The following is a 13,732-nucleotide window of genomic DNA, read 5'->3' as shown; positions in this document are numbered from 1 at the left end:
ATCCCTTGGTTTACAGTGTGTGTTAACTATGCTGGAAGGGGTGGGAGGGTTGGGAAGGTGGGAGAATAAAACAAAAATACTGCAAAAAATTAAAGAAAAAAATAGAAATAGAAAAATTTCAAATATTCAAGGTTGAGCTCCAAATGGGCATTACACGGACATCTGGGAAATCAGAAAGGAGATTTTCTCCAGGATCTAAAAATTTAGATTCCAAATTACAATTGTTAAAAAGTATGGGGACAAGGTTCATGACATGGCCAATGCTTCCTGTAGCAGTCTCTCTATCTTTTTAACTTTTCAGTTGCTCTCTCTGATTTTCTCCCCTCTAAATCTCCTAGCATTCAATACACTAAATATCGAGCTATCCTGAGCATGTATTTTGCTCCTATTGCATTTAAAGGGAATTTGTTATATTGCCTCCAATGGGATTAGAGTTTGGATGGGCAATGAATTCGAGTCTTTCTCCAAGAGTTGGCAAAAAATTAAACTTCTCAAATCTCCAGCTAATTACACAGGTTGGATATACACATACACATTAATTTGTGTTGTAAAGCTGGATAAGGGACTCAGAGGAACTCTGAAGGTATAATCAAGAGCATGAGGAAAGCTTTCTTACTTGAACCTCAAAAGTTTATCCTGTCCTGTAGAAGCAGCCTGAGATTATTCAAATCCCTTTCCTCTCTCCTAAGAACTCTGTGGAATGAGGGATAACTTCATACGTAAGTCATATGCAAAACTTCATTGTCAAACAACAATGTATCAGTATCAGACTTGATGTTTAATACTCTAACCAGTTTTAAACTGAGCTAGATCTGCTTTTTCATTACCCCTAACCCTTAAGCAATGGCATATCTCTTTGACCAATTTCTTTGACTGAAAAGTCAGCATGAAGAGTGGTATCAGACACAGGTAAATTATACTTCGTGGACTGAGTTCATTGCCTCCCTCGTGTTCAACTTCTCCCAGTTGTCCCAACAGTCAAATTCATTATGATTGCTGAGGAATGTGTGATAGCAGTTTTTCAAATTAAGTAGATGTAGCAAGCTCACATCTTTTGTAGCTATCAAAAGAATTTGGATACTTAGAAAACTTACAAGAGTTGGCAATTTGATCAGATTGTCAAGTTGGCAACTGAGATTCTGAGGTTCTGCTGGACCCAATATCCCAAGCATGGATCTGTAAATCCAGGGTCTTCATCCAAGTTTCTGGTTGACTTGACACTGTGTCCACTAATAAGAAGCAGGACTGCACAAACAGACACCTTCTTGTGTCAGGGGACAACAATCCAGTCAACAGATTTGCTGGTGCTCTGCAGCTGAGCATCCTTGACATCAGGAGGCATCAGGAGTCACATTTTGAGGTTCTGTGCTGGAACAATGACTAAGACATTGCTTCTGCTGTGACAGGCTGGCTCTTGAGCAATTTTGCATTTGCTCTTCAGCAGTGCATCCAGTTTTCAGAGAACTATGACATTAGGTTTTATGTCATTGCAAACAAAAAATATCTTTTTAATAAAAATCCTATTAGCTGAGAAGAAAAGTAGGAAAGAGGAGAAATCTACCCACTGACTTTCTATGGACTTGTTCGAGTAAAGAAATTATTGTGGGAAAGATTTTCCAGATAAGAGAGCTCTCCCAGTTTTTCCAGGGAGACCTTGCATTCCCATTCACATCATGCTTTGCTCTGAATCCCTAAAGACAACAGATAATTGTGCTTTAGTAAGCACCTGCTTTGCTCATTGAAGAATCCTTCTGTGACGGCATTAAATCCTGACCTTTGGCTTTTCCTGTCTGATGCCAAAATGATTATTTCTGCTGATTCTCAGTTTGACATCAGGGTGCAATTGGTTAAGCCTCTGATCCTTCACCTTGTTATCTGGTATTCTTATAGACGTCTCTCATGTTACTGTACTTCAGATTTATAAAGACAAATTTAATATTCTAATAACTGTAGAAGATACCTGAGGTTCAACTGATGTTAGCTCACCCACAGTGTAAAGAAAAAAAAAAAAAAAGCTTTTTTTTCTTGCTTTTTTTTCCCCTTTTTGCCCACAGAAAAATCTGATGAATGACAAGCAGAGAACTCAGTTCAGAGAAACCAAACAGTCAGTCACAGACAAATTTGAACCCCACAGAGTTCAGGTCACCTCTGTAGAACAAACTGTTAATGATGAATTTGCTGTTGCTGACCACATCTAGATTCAGATAGAAAAAAATTGAACAAAGTATTTTTTGGATTAAAGCAGGTTGCAGATTCATGCTGTCTTAGGCAAATAAAAAAAGAACTGACATCAAAAATTAAAACATTAAAAAACCACACTGGTTTCAAAGGAAAATCTTTATATTTCAAGTCAATAAGATATTTGATTTGAGATATATATATTAACAAAAGTGAGGTGAATGTATATGTCAGGTATACCTTGGAAATTAAGCATTCTTTTTGAATTAATTACTTCTGTTTTGAAGACAACATGATATTTTTTCAGTCTTCAGTATCAAAAATGCTGGCAAGCTTTCTTCTAAAACAAACTTGAAAAAAACAAAACCAAAAATAACCTGCCCTCAAAAACTCTGAGCTTCCCAAGAGGGGGAAAAAAAACCCCTCTTGTACATGTTAAAGTTTTGTATGTTAGAATTACCATTGCTAGTAGCATAAGCAACATTATGAATAGTTAGTAATTTTGTTTGCTAATAAAAATGCAACTCAATAAGAACATATGGTTCCTATGTGGGCAAAATTCTGCACTAGACTCCTTCTGATGAAAGAGGAGACCCCCATCAAGGACTCTGGCCCCTGTGGTGGAGTAAATGGAGCTGCCAGAGTCACGATGCTGGAGCTAATGAGCTCGTGCCATCCTGATGTACCAGCTGGGTCAGCACAGATCTCCCCCACCTCTGGCAGTGCTATTACACGCTCCAGTGATGGGTGATCCATGCTCCAGTGATCTCACATACCAGTGCGATGTCCATGAAAAGCTGATGTTAGGAATGCTTTGGCACTTGTAGGAAATGGAAGCTAATAAGCTGAAGAGCTCAAACACACATCAAAGTCAAGAAGCTAATGCCGAGCATCAGCAATAACAATGGCAATGTTCTGGGTGATTTCCATTTGTGGTGCTGTGTTCCATTGCAGATCCATTGTGACAATTTCCTGACTCATTCATGCAGAGAAACACAGATTGTCGGGAATATGACGTTTCCATTTAAACTGTTCAATCAAATTAGGTTAGATGTCATATGTTATTTAGTCAGAGCATTGAGGTTGTTCCTATTATTGGTGATTTCCTCCAAGTGAGGGTCACATCGCTAGCTGAAATCAGTGCAGGAGCTCCATTTTACATTGGCACTTTGCCTCCTTCAAAATTTTGACTAATTCCTTTGTTTTCATATTGATGTTTTCTTCAGTATTACAGCTGCTTTCAGAACCTGCCTTGCTCTGTCTGCTCTTTCAGGTAGGCAGGCTTTTATTCTAAATTTGTGTATGGTTACTGTGATTAATCCTACAGTCCACAAGAGTTCCCCACCAAATCAGCATATTTTTTGATTCTCATTCATACCCACACTAACAGAAATAAGTAAAATATACTGGTTTTAATATTCCATTCAGCCTGTCCTCTGCAGGGCTACCCTAGCACCAGATAGCCATTGTCAGCAGCCAGAACATCTCTGCTGTGCTGCTGGACTGATGGGAAACCAAATCCCTTCTCCTACAAGTAGATGCTGGTGCTGGTTTCATTCTCTTTCTGTAGTCTATTACTTCATCTTCTTCACCTCCCTGGTGCCATTGATTCTCCATTCTGGACTGTATGTTGTCCTTTACCATTTGGTTTAGCCATTTGTGGATTTCCCACCCCCCCTCTCCCCCCACCCTGCATTCTCTGGCATGCAAGCTGCGACTTTTGTTTCCAGCGTACTAATTCAGCACTTTGTGAATTCTGCTTACCTAGTAGCTTCTGGCCTAAGTCTGTTCCCACTGAGGTCAGCTGGCAGCTCGCCACAGACTTCAGTGGGAAGAGTATCAAACTGTTATTTTAAGTGCAAATTCAATCCCAAATCTGCAATTTGAAGGATGACATTATGTCTTAGGCTCGCTCAGCTTGATCTGTTGATATTTTAACCAGTTTAACATCTTAGATCGTGTTCTTGGCATGTAGCTCTGAAGCTGGACACTCCCCCATCTTTTGTTACCATCGTGATTATATCCTCCACGGGTTCTTACAATGCTCTCATCACTGTTGTATCTGAGGCCCTTCCAATTATTCATTAAGTGACTAACATCTGTCACATGTAATTCATTCCTGGTCTCCCAGGAGGAGCTCAGTGGAGAGTTTTGCCATGGCTTCCTCTTCACCACATCAAAAACAAGCTATCCCCTGCCTTACCCATCAACTGAAAATAGAGCTGGTAAGAGCATTCTGTCTAAAAAATCCCTCTGCATCCATAATGAATCTTTCCAAGGTCAAGATGTTGCACTGTTCCCTATGTAAGGGTATGTTTTTGCTCCAGGATGTATCCAGATACAGATGTCTGGGCTACCTAACTCCGTAGGAGGGCATCGACATTCCAGATGTGGAACCTCATTCAGCTCATACTTCACACTGGCATTACCATAGCCTCGATTATTTCACAAATGTAGCTTGAGGGGTTTAACATAAAATGCTTAGACAGATGTGCTGCAGATATGTCTTGCCACACACCGTCAGGCAATGTCCTTGTCCTCCCAAGTCCTCCAACAGAAGTTTCTATGCCCTCCCTGTCTCTGTACACCCCTCAGTTATGTCTATTGACACAGCACAGAACTTGCACTGCAAAGTAAAAGAGTGACTTGCTCTTGCTATGTCTCAGGCTGAATATTGCCCAAAGACTGGGAAGTGAAAGAAAGAAGTGCAAAATATAATGATTTAGAACAGCAAGTGATATAAAAATTAGAGTATTAGTTAAGGAAAAATTGTAGCAAACTGCACTAGCACATTTATTAGGAAAATATTAATTCACTATAAAAGTACCTTAGAGCCATTGAATACCTCAAAATACAATTCCAGTGGGGTAGGAAATATTGAGGATTTAGGTTGCATGGGGAATGGGAATTACGTCTCACGATGCTGTTTACAAAAAATTGTGTTAAAATAACACTTTGTAAATGAAATCTTCACGATCTTGTCTCAGAGGATGATTTCAAGCAGTAGTCTGTACTGAGTGTGCAGACAGGGCACTAACATGGGGTACAAAATATTCAGATTTCCAAATCACCTTTCGTGCTCTGCATATATGCAAAATCAGTCCGTTGCAGACAGATTAAACACAAATCTCATCCCTGCTCAGTGTCATTATACATTAATGCATAAGGCCACTATGCACGAAGAAAGGACAGTTAAACAGAGTCTTTTCTGTTTCCATCCAAAATAACTTTTTGTGTTAATAAAACCGAAATCGTCTGAAACTGAATAGCAGGATGTTGCTATCTTAACTAAATATCATATTTTAATAACAAAAAATTAATGAAAAGTGTTACCTATCTTTTTGGGAACAATGGGTGTGAGGATCTAACAGTTATTTTGGTTTGTTTTTTTTAACAAAATGTAAAAAGTGACAACATGTCAAAGTAAAAACTATTATTTCCAAACAGTTCATCATTTAGCACACGAAACATGGCTGTAGCAAACAAAATACTTTTGGATGATTCAGTCTGTGCAAGGGAATGGCAGACAGTTTGTGATCCCGCTTGTCCTGCTGTATTAATCTAAAAGCGGATTGGTAACAGTGCTAATGTAAAATATTCTTATCCCAGACAGCTACCTGATTGATTTACCAGCAATAAGATTCTTTATAAAAACCCACCACAAACCAAATAAAAATCATTTGAAGTTGGATTAGTGTTTTTGGGGGCCTTTTTAAAAAAAGTACAAGCTGAAATACTCACTAATTCACTAAACAGCATGGCTTTAAGAAAACATTTGATTTTGGGAATACTGCAAGAAAATTTTGACAACAGTGGCAAGTAAAGTAGAATAGCTCTACTGGGAGTAAAATAGTCTATTTTGGTTAGTATAAGACATAGACTCATAGAATCACAGAATGGTTTGGGTTGGAACGGACCTTTGAAGATCATCGAGTTCCAACCCCCTGCCATGGGCAGGGACACCTCCCACTAGCCCAGGTTGCTCAAAGCCTCATCCAGCCTGGCCTTGAACACCTCCAGGGATGGGGCATCCACAGCTTCTCTGGGCAGCCTGTGTTGGCAAGTGTCTCACCATCCTCATAGTAAAAAAATCCTTTCTAATATCTAATCTAAATCTGCCCTCTTTCAGCTTAAAGCCATTACCCCTAGTCCTATCACTACACTCCCTGATCAAGAGCGCCTCCCCATCTCTCCTGTAGCCCCCTTTCAGCACTGGAAGCTGCTCTAAGGTCTCCCCGGAGCCTTCTCTTCTCCAGGCTGAACAACCCCAACTCTCTCAGCCTGTCTTCATATGGGAGGAGCTCCAGCCCTCCGACCATCTTTCTGGCCCCCCTCAAAACATACTGAACCCTCTGAAGGAAAACATTACTTTCATTAGAAGTCTTTATTTAAAATCTGGACAAGTTTAGGAGTGTTATTTGTATAAAACTTTCATATGTTTCTTTTCATTAAAACAGTTGTAACCTTTCTCTGTCCCCAATGTTTATCCTTTTAATGGGTCCCCTGAATAAAGCACTCAGATATTATAAATAATCACTTTTGCAATTAGCTTTCCAACTTTCAAAAAAGTTATTGGATGAATCAGGAATTCCATATGACCGGTTAGGTTATTATGAAATCATTAATAGGCAAATAAATTCTGAGACAGCATGGGAACGAAAACATCTCCTCTTTCAGAAACGGGCTTTATTTTTACTTTTTGTTAAAGTAAATTGTTTTAATGATTCATACCACAATAGTCAAATATCTGCAGGAAAGTATTGCCTTTGAGGGTTATCTAAATAGTTACTCAACTTAGTGTAAGTTCACAGTGGAAGATGAAATCTACATTAATACCATAACATATGGAAAAAACCTTGTGATCTATAAAAAATCTGTGAGTGAGATTAATTATCCTCAAATAAGAAAATTTCCCTTGTTATAAAAATCAGCCTGAAAAGCCATACACATATCAGTAAAGGAAAGATTTTTCTTTTTATAGTGGCACATCAATATAATGAACATTAAATTTGATTTCTTTTGGAAAGCAGAATTTTCCATTTCTTCCTCTGAAATACTACCTTTCTCAGTGTTCTCAGCTACACTGAGTCTCGCTCTAGCACATCCTCTGTCTCTCTACCCCCTCCAAGGAGCATAACACAGGGCATAAATCCAGGGTATCTAAGCATGTAAAAAACCCTCAAGTGAAAACTATTTTTATTGTTCTTCTAGTTCCTTTTTTCCCCCTCCAATTTATTTCTTAATATTATCTTTTGCGTTATCAGTATAGCCACAATGCTGGCTGTTGGTAGAAATGTCAGAAGAAAGGAGGATATTTAAAAAAAAAAAAAAAAGTGCTATTTTAAGATTTATTTTTTAAATTATTTTTATATTTATCTCAAGAGAGATTTTTTATTTTCATAGGAATTGCCATACTAGAATAGATTACCCGTTCATCCTGATGTACTACTTTTTCTCCAGCATTTGAGGTGTCTTGTAGAGGAAATGACAGAAATGCACTTTAGTATTCCATACTGTCCTACGGAAAACAAGCAACAAAAAGGCTTCTGCCGTCAATCAGCATTTGTCCTGCAAGGATAGTAGGAGTTAGTAAGATTGTTCTATATTGGATAAAGATTGGCCTATTTACTAAATTATTCAGTGGTACTCATGGGCTTTTGAAAAGACTGCATACTAATGTCTGGTCTTTTTCTGTTTATAATATATATTGAAATATCGCCATGCCAGACTTTCAGCTATATAAGCTGAGAAAATTGCGCTGTTGACAGTCACATCTTTTACCAAGTAAAACCAGAAATTCTACTCCACAAATGCAGATTTGAGGGTTATATACCTAAATCTTTCTGTACCATATGTTTATCCTGAGATCTTGATCTAACACAGTGACAGTTGGATATGATCTTTATTGGTCTTACCTTTGCAGAGGTTAAATGCACAAATGAAACCAGCCTGTGTGGATTTACCTAGTTTTTTAAAATGATATGAACAGGGTGGCAAAATGCACACACAGAAAATACAAGCATCTTTCCTTTAGTGACCCAGGTTTGATCTGACTCAGCACAGAAGCACAGAAAATGTTAAAGGTCTGGGTTATGTTTTCGAAAGATGACTCCATAGAAAATATGCACACAAATTACTATAATGAAGGACAGTTGGCAAAAAATGATAAGAATGATAAGAAGAAAAGACCGAGCATATTTTAGTCTGAAATAGTCTTTCAGTATCACATACCATCTGTTTCCACAAAGCATTGGAATGATGCTTAGCAGTGTTTTCCTAGCTGGAAATAAGAAAAAGGAAAGTATTTCTGTCAATTCCTCATGATCATACTAGTGATTGTTTAATGCCACGGTTCTGAAAGTCTTTTCATTTAAGTCAGACTCCCTGGAAACACTGAATTCACAGTTTATAGCAATATCTTAATGTAAATCAGCAAATAATTCCATTGGATTCTTATTCTTGCACTCCAAAGCAAATGGAAATATTCCATGTTCAATACTAAATCATTGCTTTTAGAAAAAAATAAACACATGAAAAAGGTATTTCAGAACCAGTTTCACCTTGACTGGCAAATAAGGGTTTGGGTTTTGTTTGGGTTTTTTGTAATTTTCTTCCACAGCTCATCCCAGTCAACCCAAGACCTGTTTGATATTTAGACTCAATGACATTTAAAAACACTGAAATAATGAGACACACTATATTTTAGAAGTCTTCTACAGAAGGACTTGCAAAATGAAATTAGTGACTTAGCAAGACATGTAAAATACTTTTCAGAAAATCTGGGATTTTTTTTTTTTTAATTTTATGTTTACATAGTTCCATTTGAAGCTTTCAAATGAAAATCAGATCTATCTACTACACTTTGTGAAACAACACAGTTAACTCTGGGTTTAAGTTTAGCTGAAATTTGCTTGAGCCTTTTCAAATGCTGGTATGGAACAGAAGCTGTTTCATTTTAACCAACTGAAATATTTTCTGACACAGAAGCTGCTTAGTGAGGAATAATGTCAGACTATGACTTACAACCTACTTCTTTGAAGCTGCTTACGTCATCTCTTAACTAATCACGGAGAGGTCAAAAAATTTCAACAAGACAACTCACTTAATAGAGTCCTACTTACCACAGGTCAGACAGCAAAATGGGATTCTAAAATTATGCAGTGAGAATGTGTCTTTGGTCAAGTCACATGGAATAACTGTGCAGCTCTTGGGCTTTTTTTTCCATTTTCAAGCAAAATGAATTTATGACCATGCCCATGTACTGCATAATGTGTTAAATGAATGTACAAAGCAGCAATCTTTCAGTAGCAGAAATAATTTTGTGCCTTGCTGACACATCCTACATTAGGGTTGAAGGAGTGTGCTCTCTTTGCCAAAGCAGGAGATAGGGACTCCAAGCCTATTATATCTTACTAGCTCTCTTAATCACTTCAAACAATTAATTTGGAAAGATTTTTGAATAATATAAAGACATATCTTTAGCCCTTTATTCTCAACACACAATTTAGACGATTTTTTTAATGGAGTTTGAGAGATCCCTGATTGTGCACAGTTAACAGAGAACCAGAGGTAACAGTGCTTGGCCACTGTCAGCAGATTACTCTGCCACTCATGAATGAGTGATGTTCACTGGCACCTCATGGGTGGGTTCATCAGGAGAAGGTTTTCAATTGAATAAAATCTGAATAAACATGTTTGCTAGACAGAGTGGATAAATTTATATTGATAGCAGTCAACAGAATTAAAGCTGGAGATAGAGACTCTTCAGAGCTTCAAAACACATTTTTAAAATTTGTGAGTTTAGGTTATTTACAAGGTTCAACAAGCAGTTGGGAAGAGGGACAGAAGGTTAATGGGACTAACTTCCAGATAACCTGTGAATCACAGCACAATTAGGAAACTTTCTCCCTTGCAGTTTTGAGTCCTGGCTGCTTATTATGTCACCCATGTCAATGAGAGTGCAAAAAACCAGATTTTTGGTGCTGACTCACTCTATATTCTTAAGTCAGACTCTTCAAATAAAGTTTTCTTATTTAGAAAATGTTATGTACAGGCTTCTTAGAATTTGAAAATAGATCAACCTGTCTACAGAGAAATAACTTATGCTTTTTTGTGCCATTGAAATTAATTTAATCTGTGACCAGCTTCCATGTAGTTGATAAGTCATGAATTTGGTCTTTAGATTTCATAGCTATGGTTCTTCAAACTCTGTGAAACACTCATTTCAAGGTTTAGCAAAGCTGTCTTTACAGCATAGCAGTAAGCTAAAGCACATGGGTCAGGTTAAAATGTACCAATGCAGCACTGAAATGGGGCACAAATTTAGACAGGCTATCAGGAAAATAAAAAAAAGGGAGGATGCCATTTTTAGGCATGCCTTGGAAATTTCAAGTGGACCAGGCTGAGTTTACTGAAGCTAGAATTCAGTCAATATGCTGAAGGCATATCAGCCTGGCCTAAATTAAGTTGACAATGAATGATTTAAGGGAATGATCAAGGGCTGGGATTGCACTCCATCACGTTTCTGGTACTTTCAGATATATCATGTATGGTAAGCAAGTGGGAATGATGGCTGTTATCCTGCAATCAATGAGCAGATGGATCCCATATTTCAATAGGAAGTAAAGCTATGAATGACACAGTCAGATAATGATAGCTTTTGCCAATAGTCTTTGATAGAATATCTTTTGTAATAAAATAAGATCTTTGTGTATGGGCTGTAAAACAGCATTTCATGAAATGCTTTGAAAGATTTTTATTTTTTCCTTTTAAATATTGTGCTCCTGCAACAATATCTACAAAGACATAGGGACAAATAGGCAACATCTGTATCTCTTATTTCTTTTTTTGAATAGACACTCAGCATGTTCACAGATGTATTTTTCCCAAAATAATACAAACCAGAAAACACATTATCATTTCCCTTAGTTCTTTATCAAGAAAAAGAAAAAAATTGCTATTATTTTCATTTCAGCACATGATTTTTTTATTCATTTTGCCACCTCTGAAACAATGATGCTTATGGCACTCGCTACAACACAATCTTAGTCGCTTAGTTAGTTTAGGACTTACCTTGTCCTAATGTTTTAGGATCTGTCATTAAAAGTCATGCATACATCTCAATGTATGATCAAGATTCCATATTTTGGATTTCTCTCTCCTACAGGTATTACATATCAAATCACTGACAAAGAAGTTGGTGTGGCTGCTGAAACATTGGTAGCTTCTTCTAGACTAACATTTCCTTAAATCTCAACTTTCTTAACACATGTATTGCTGTTAATATATTTCTTAAACAGTTTCTGTTATTGTAATTATTCATATATATGCCTCAGACAAAGTTCGGATTTTTTATTAAATGTAGTCTTTATTATGCAAAAAAAAAAAAAAGATTAATCTTTGAAAAAACTATGGTATATGACTAAATGCAATACAGTATAAGACATACACCAGTCTTCCACATATACTTTCCAGGTCCTCTGAGTTCCTGTCATTTCATTTAGGCAACTGGTTGCACATTGCATAAAACAAGCTTCCCACATTGTGTCTGAAATCTTGGCAGTTTCTTAATATTATGTTTTCCTCTTTCAAATAACTTCTATCCATAAATGTAATCCTACATTCTGTTACGAATAAAAAAGGTCTCCTTACAGTCTAAACAAAAGCAGAACATATAATGTAAACAACAAAAGCCAGAAAATAAAACCCAGAAGATTTAGTGTCATATGTGGAGAAAAAGGACAAGAGCACTCATGATGAAAAAAATTCTTTTAATGGGAACAGAATGGAGTTGCATCAGTGCATAAAATAGCACGTGCTTCCTACCGCTTCTATTCCAGAGCATTTTCATTTATCATAGAGGACTTTCATATGCTGCTTTAGTGACATCAAAAAGGGCCAAGGAAGGAAGCTGAAGTATGCAACAAGTGAATTGTGTATTCCTGAGATAAAGGCACCTCTAGAAAATCGAGTTTAGATTGTATTAAGTGAAATAAAATATTGTTACCCTCTTCACCATGTTTTAAATCCTGTAGTCAGGAATGCACTTTACAGCATGCTCCACGTGAGACTATGCCATCCCCTCAGGAATAAGAAAGAAAAAATATAACAGGAAATAAAAATACTTACCAGCTGTTAGACAAAGGAAACAATATACACATTCAGAAGGGTTGATTGTAGCCTATTCATGTTCTAAGATTTTCTTTTCACAAAAGAAAGGAATTTGAAATGGAAGGTGTAATATGCCTGTTTTGTGCAACACATTTTACTCATAATCCATTCTATCCACAATGAGAATATAATTATAATTTTCTGACCTGGCAGCATATTCTCTACTGCCATGACCTTCTACGTGGACAGCAGAGGTATGTCAGCAGAGGCTCACACTCTGCCCTTCTGAAACTGCCTTAACGCCAGATAAACAGATTCTCGTGTTTTCAGCCTTGTCCACAACTTCATTCAAGCAGAAAAATGTGAATGTTATGACAACTGAAGAATGCTGTAAGGTATTCCCTGTTTAAAACTTTGAGTTTCAATCTAATGGACAGAATCCTCCTCCTCTTTATCTGGTGGCATCCTGCAAACGACATTGCAACATTCAACTGAAACTCAAACACACTCAGAATTTGTCTTTATGATAAGAGACAGGTACACACAGAAAAAGGTTAATTGAATAGCTAGGTCTTAAGGTTTGCAGTTCACTTATTTCTCTGTACCATGAATGTTAAAATCGTGATTTAAGGGTAGATCCTTAATGAGACTTGCTACCACGCTACAACACAGCTCCTGAGCAACAATTTTATACTGTGACCAGTGTTCTCTGTAATGCAACATTACCCAAAATGTATGTTACTTTGATTCTGTAAAAAAAGCCTTTGTTTTCTCAAATAATAAACCTTAATGACAATGACTCTCAAGTGAGTATTTTTGAAAAGCCTCCTATGTGCCCGAGCTGTCAACTTCCAAAGCTAAAACAACAGTTTCAGTGCTGTGCATGCCAACACCTGGCCTCAACTTGAAATCACTGAGAATAATTCTAACCATGGAGAGAAGCAAGCCTAGTATGTGCTAGCAGATACAGTCCAAACACTGAGTGTTTGTGGTTGTTTTCTTCATGAGGGAAAAATCAACAGCCAAGTTTTCCTGGGAGAAAGTTTGGGACCACACCTACCTATAAGAAAGAAGCAGAAAAAGAGCAGCTTGTGCTTTTGCTGTTGATTTTCTTTCCTGCATATGGAAACGCATCTAACACTGGAAGACACAATTGTAATGTAATGTAACTGCGACACTGGAAGATGTAAAAAATAATAGCCATTAACACTTTTATTGCAAGGCAAAGAATCAAACTTTGGCCAGAGAGTCAAGGTTTGTCATTTCCTGTCTTAGCACACTTCAGTTTCATCTAGCAACTCTTAAAAATGCTTGCTAGCATTTTCCATTATACATTCAGGTTACAAATTGTTATAAAGAATTTTAAGCAAAAGCAGGGAGGGAGATAATGTGTATTAGCATTTCATAAATTGTCCTGTGCAAGCTGGTGTACATTTTTGTTCAG

The sequence above is a fragment of the Pterocles gutturalis genome, unplaced genomic scaffold (genome assembly GCF_000699245.1).
Source record: "Pterocles gutturalis isolate BGI_N339 unplaced genomic scaffold, ASM69924v1 scaffold22561, whole genome shotgun sequence".
In the NCBI taxonomy this organism is placed as follows: domain Eukaryota; kingdom Metazoa; phylum Chordata; class Aves; order Pterocliformes; family Pteroclidae; genus Pterocles; species Pterocles gutturalis.
This window is presented reverse-complemented; position numbering follows the sequence as displayed.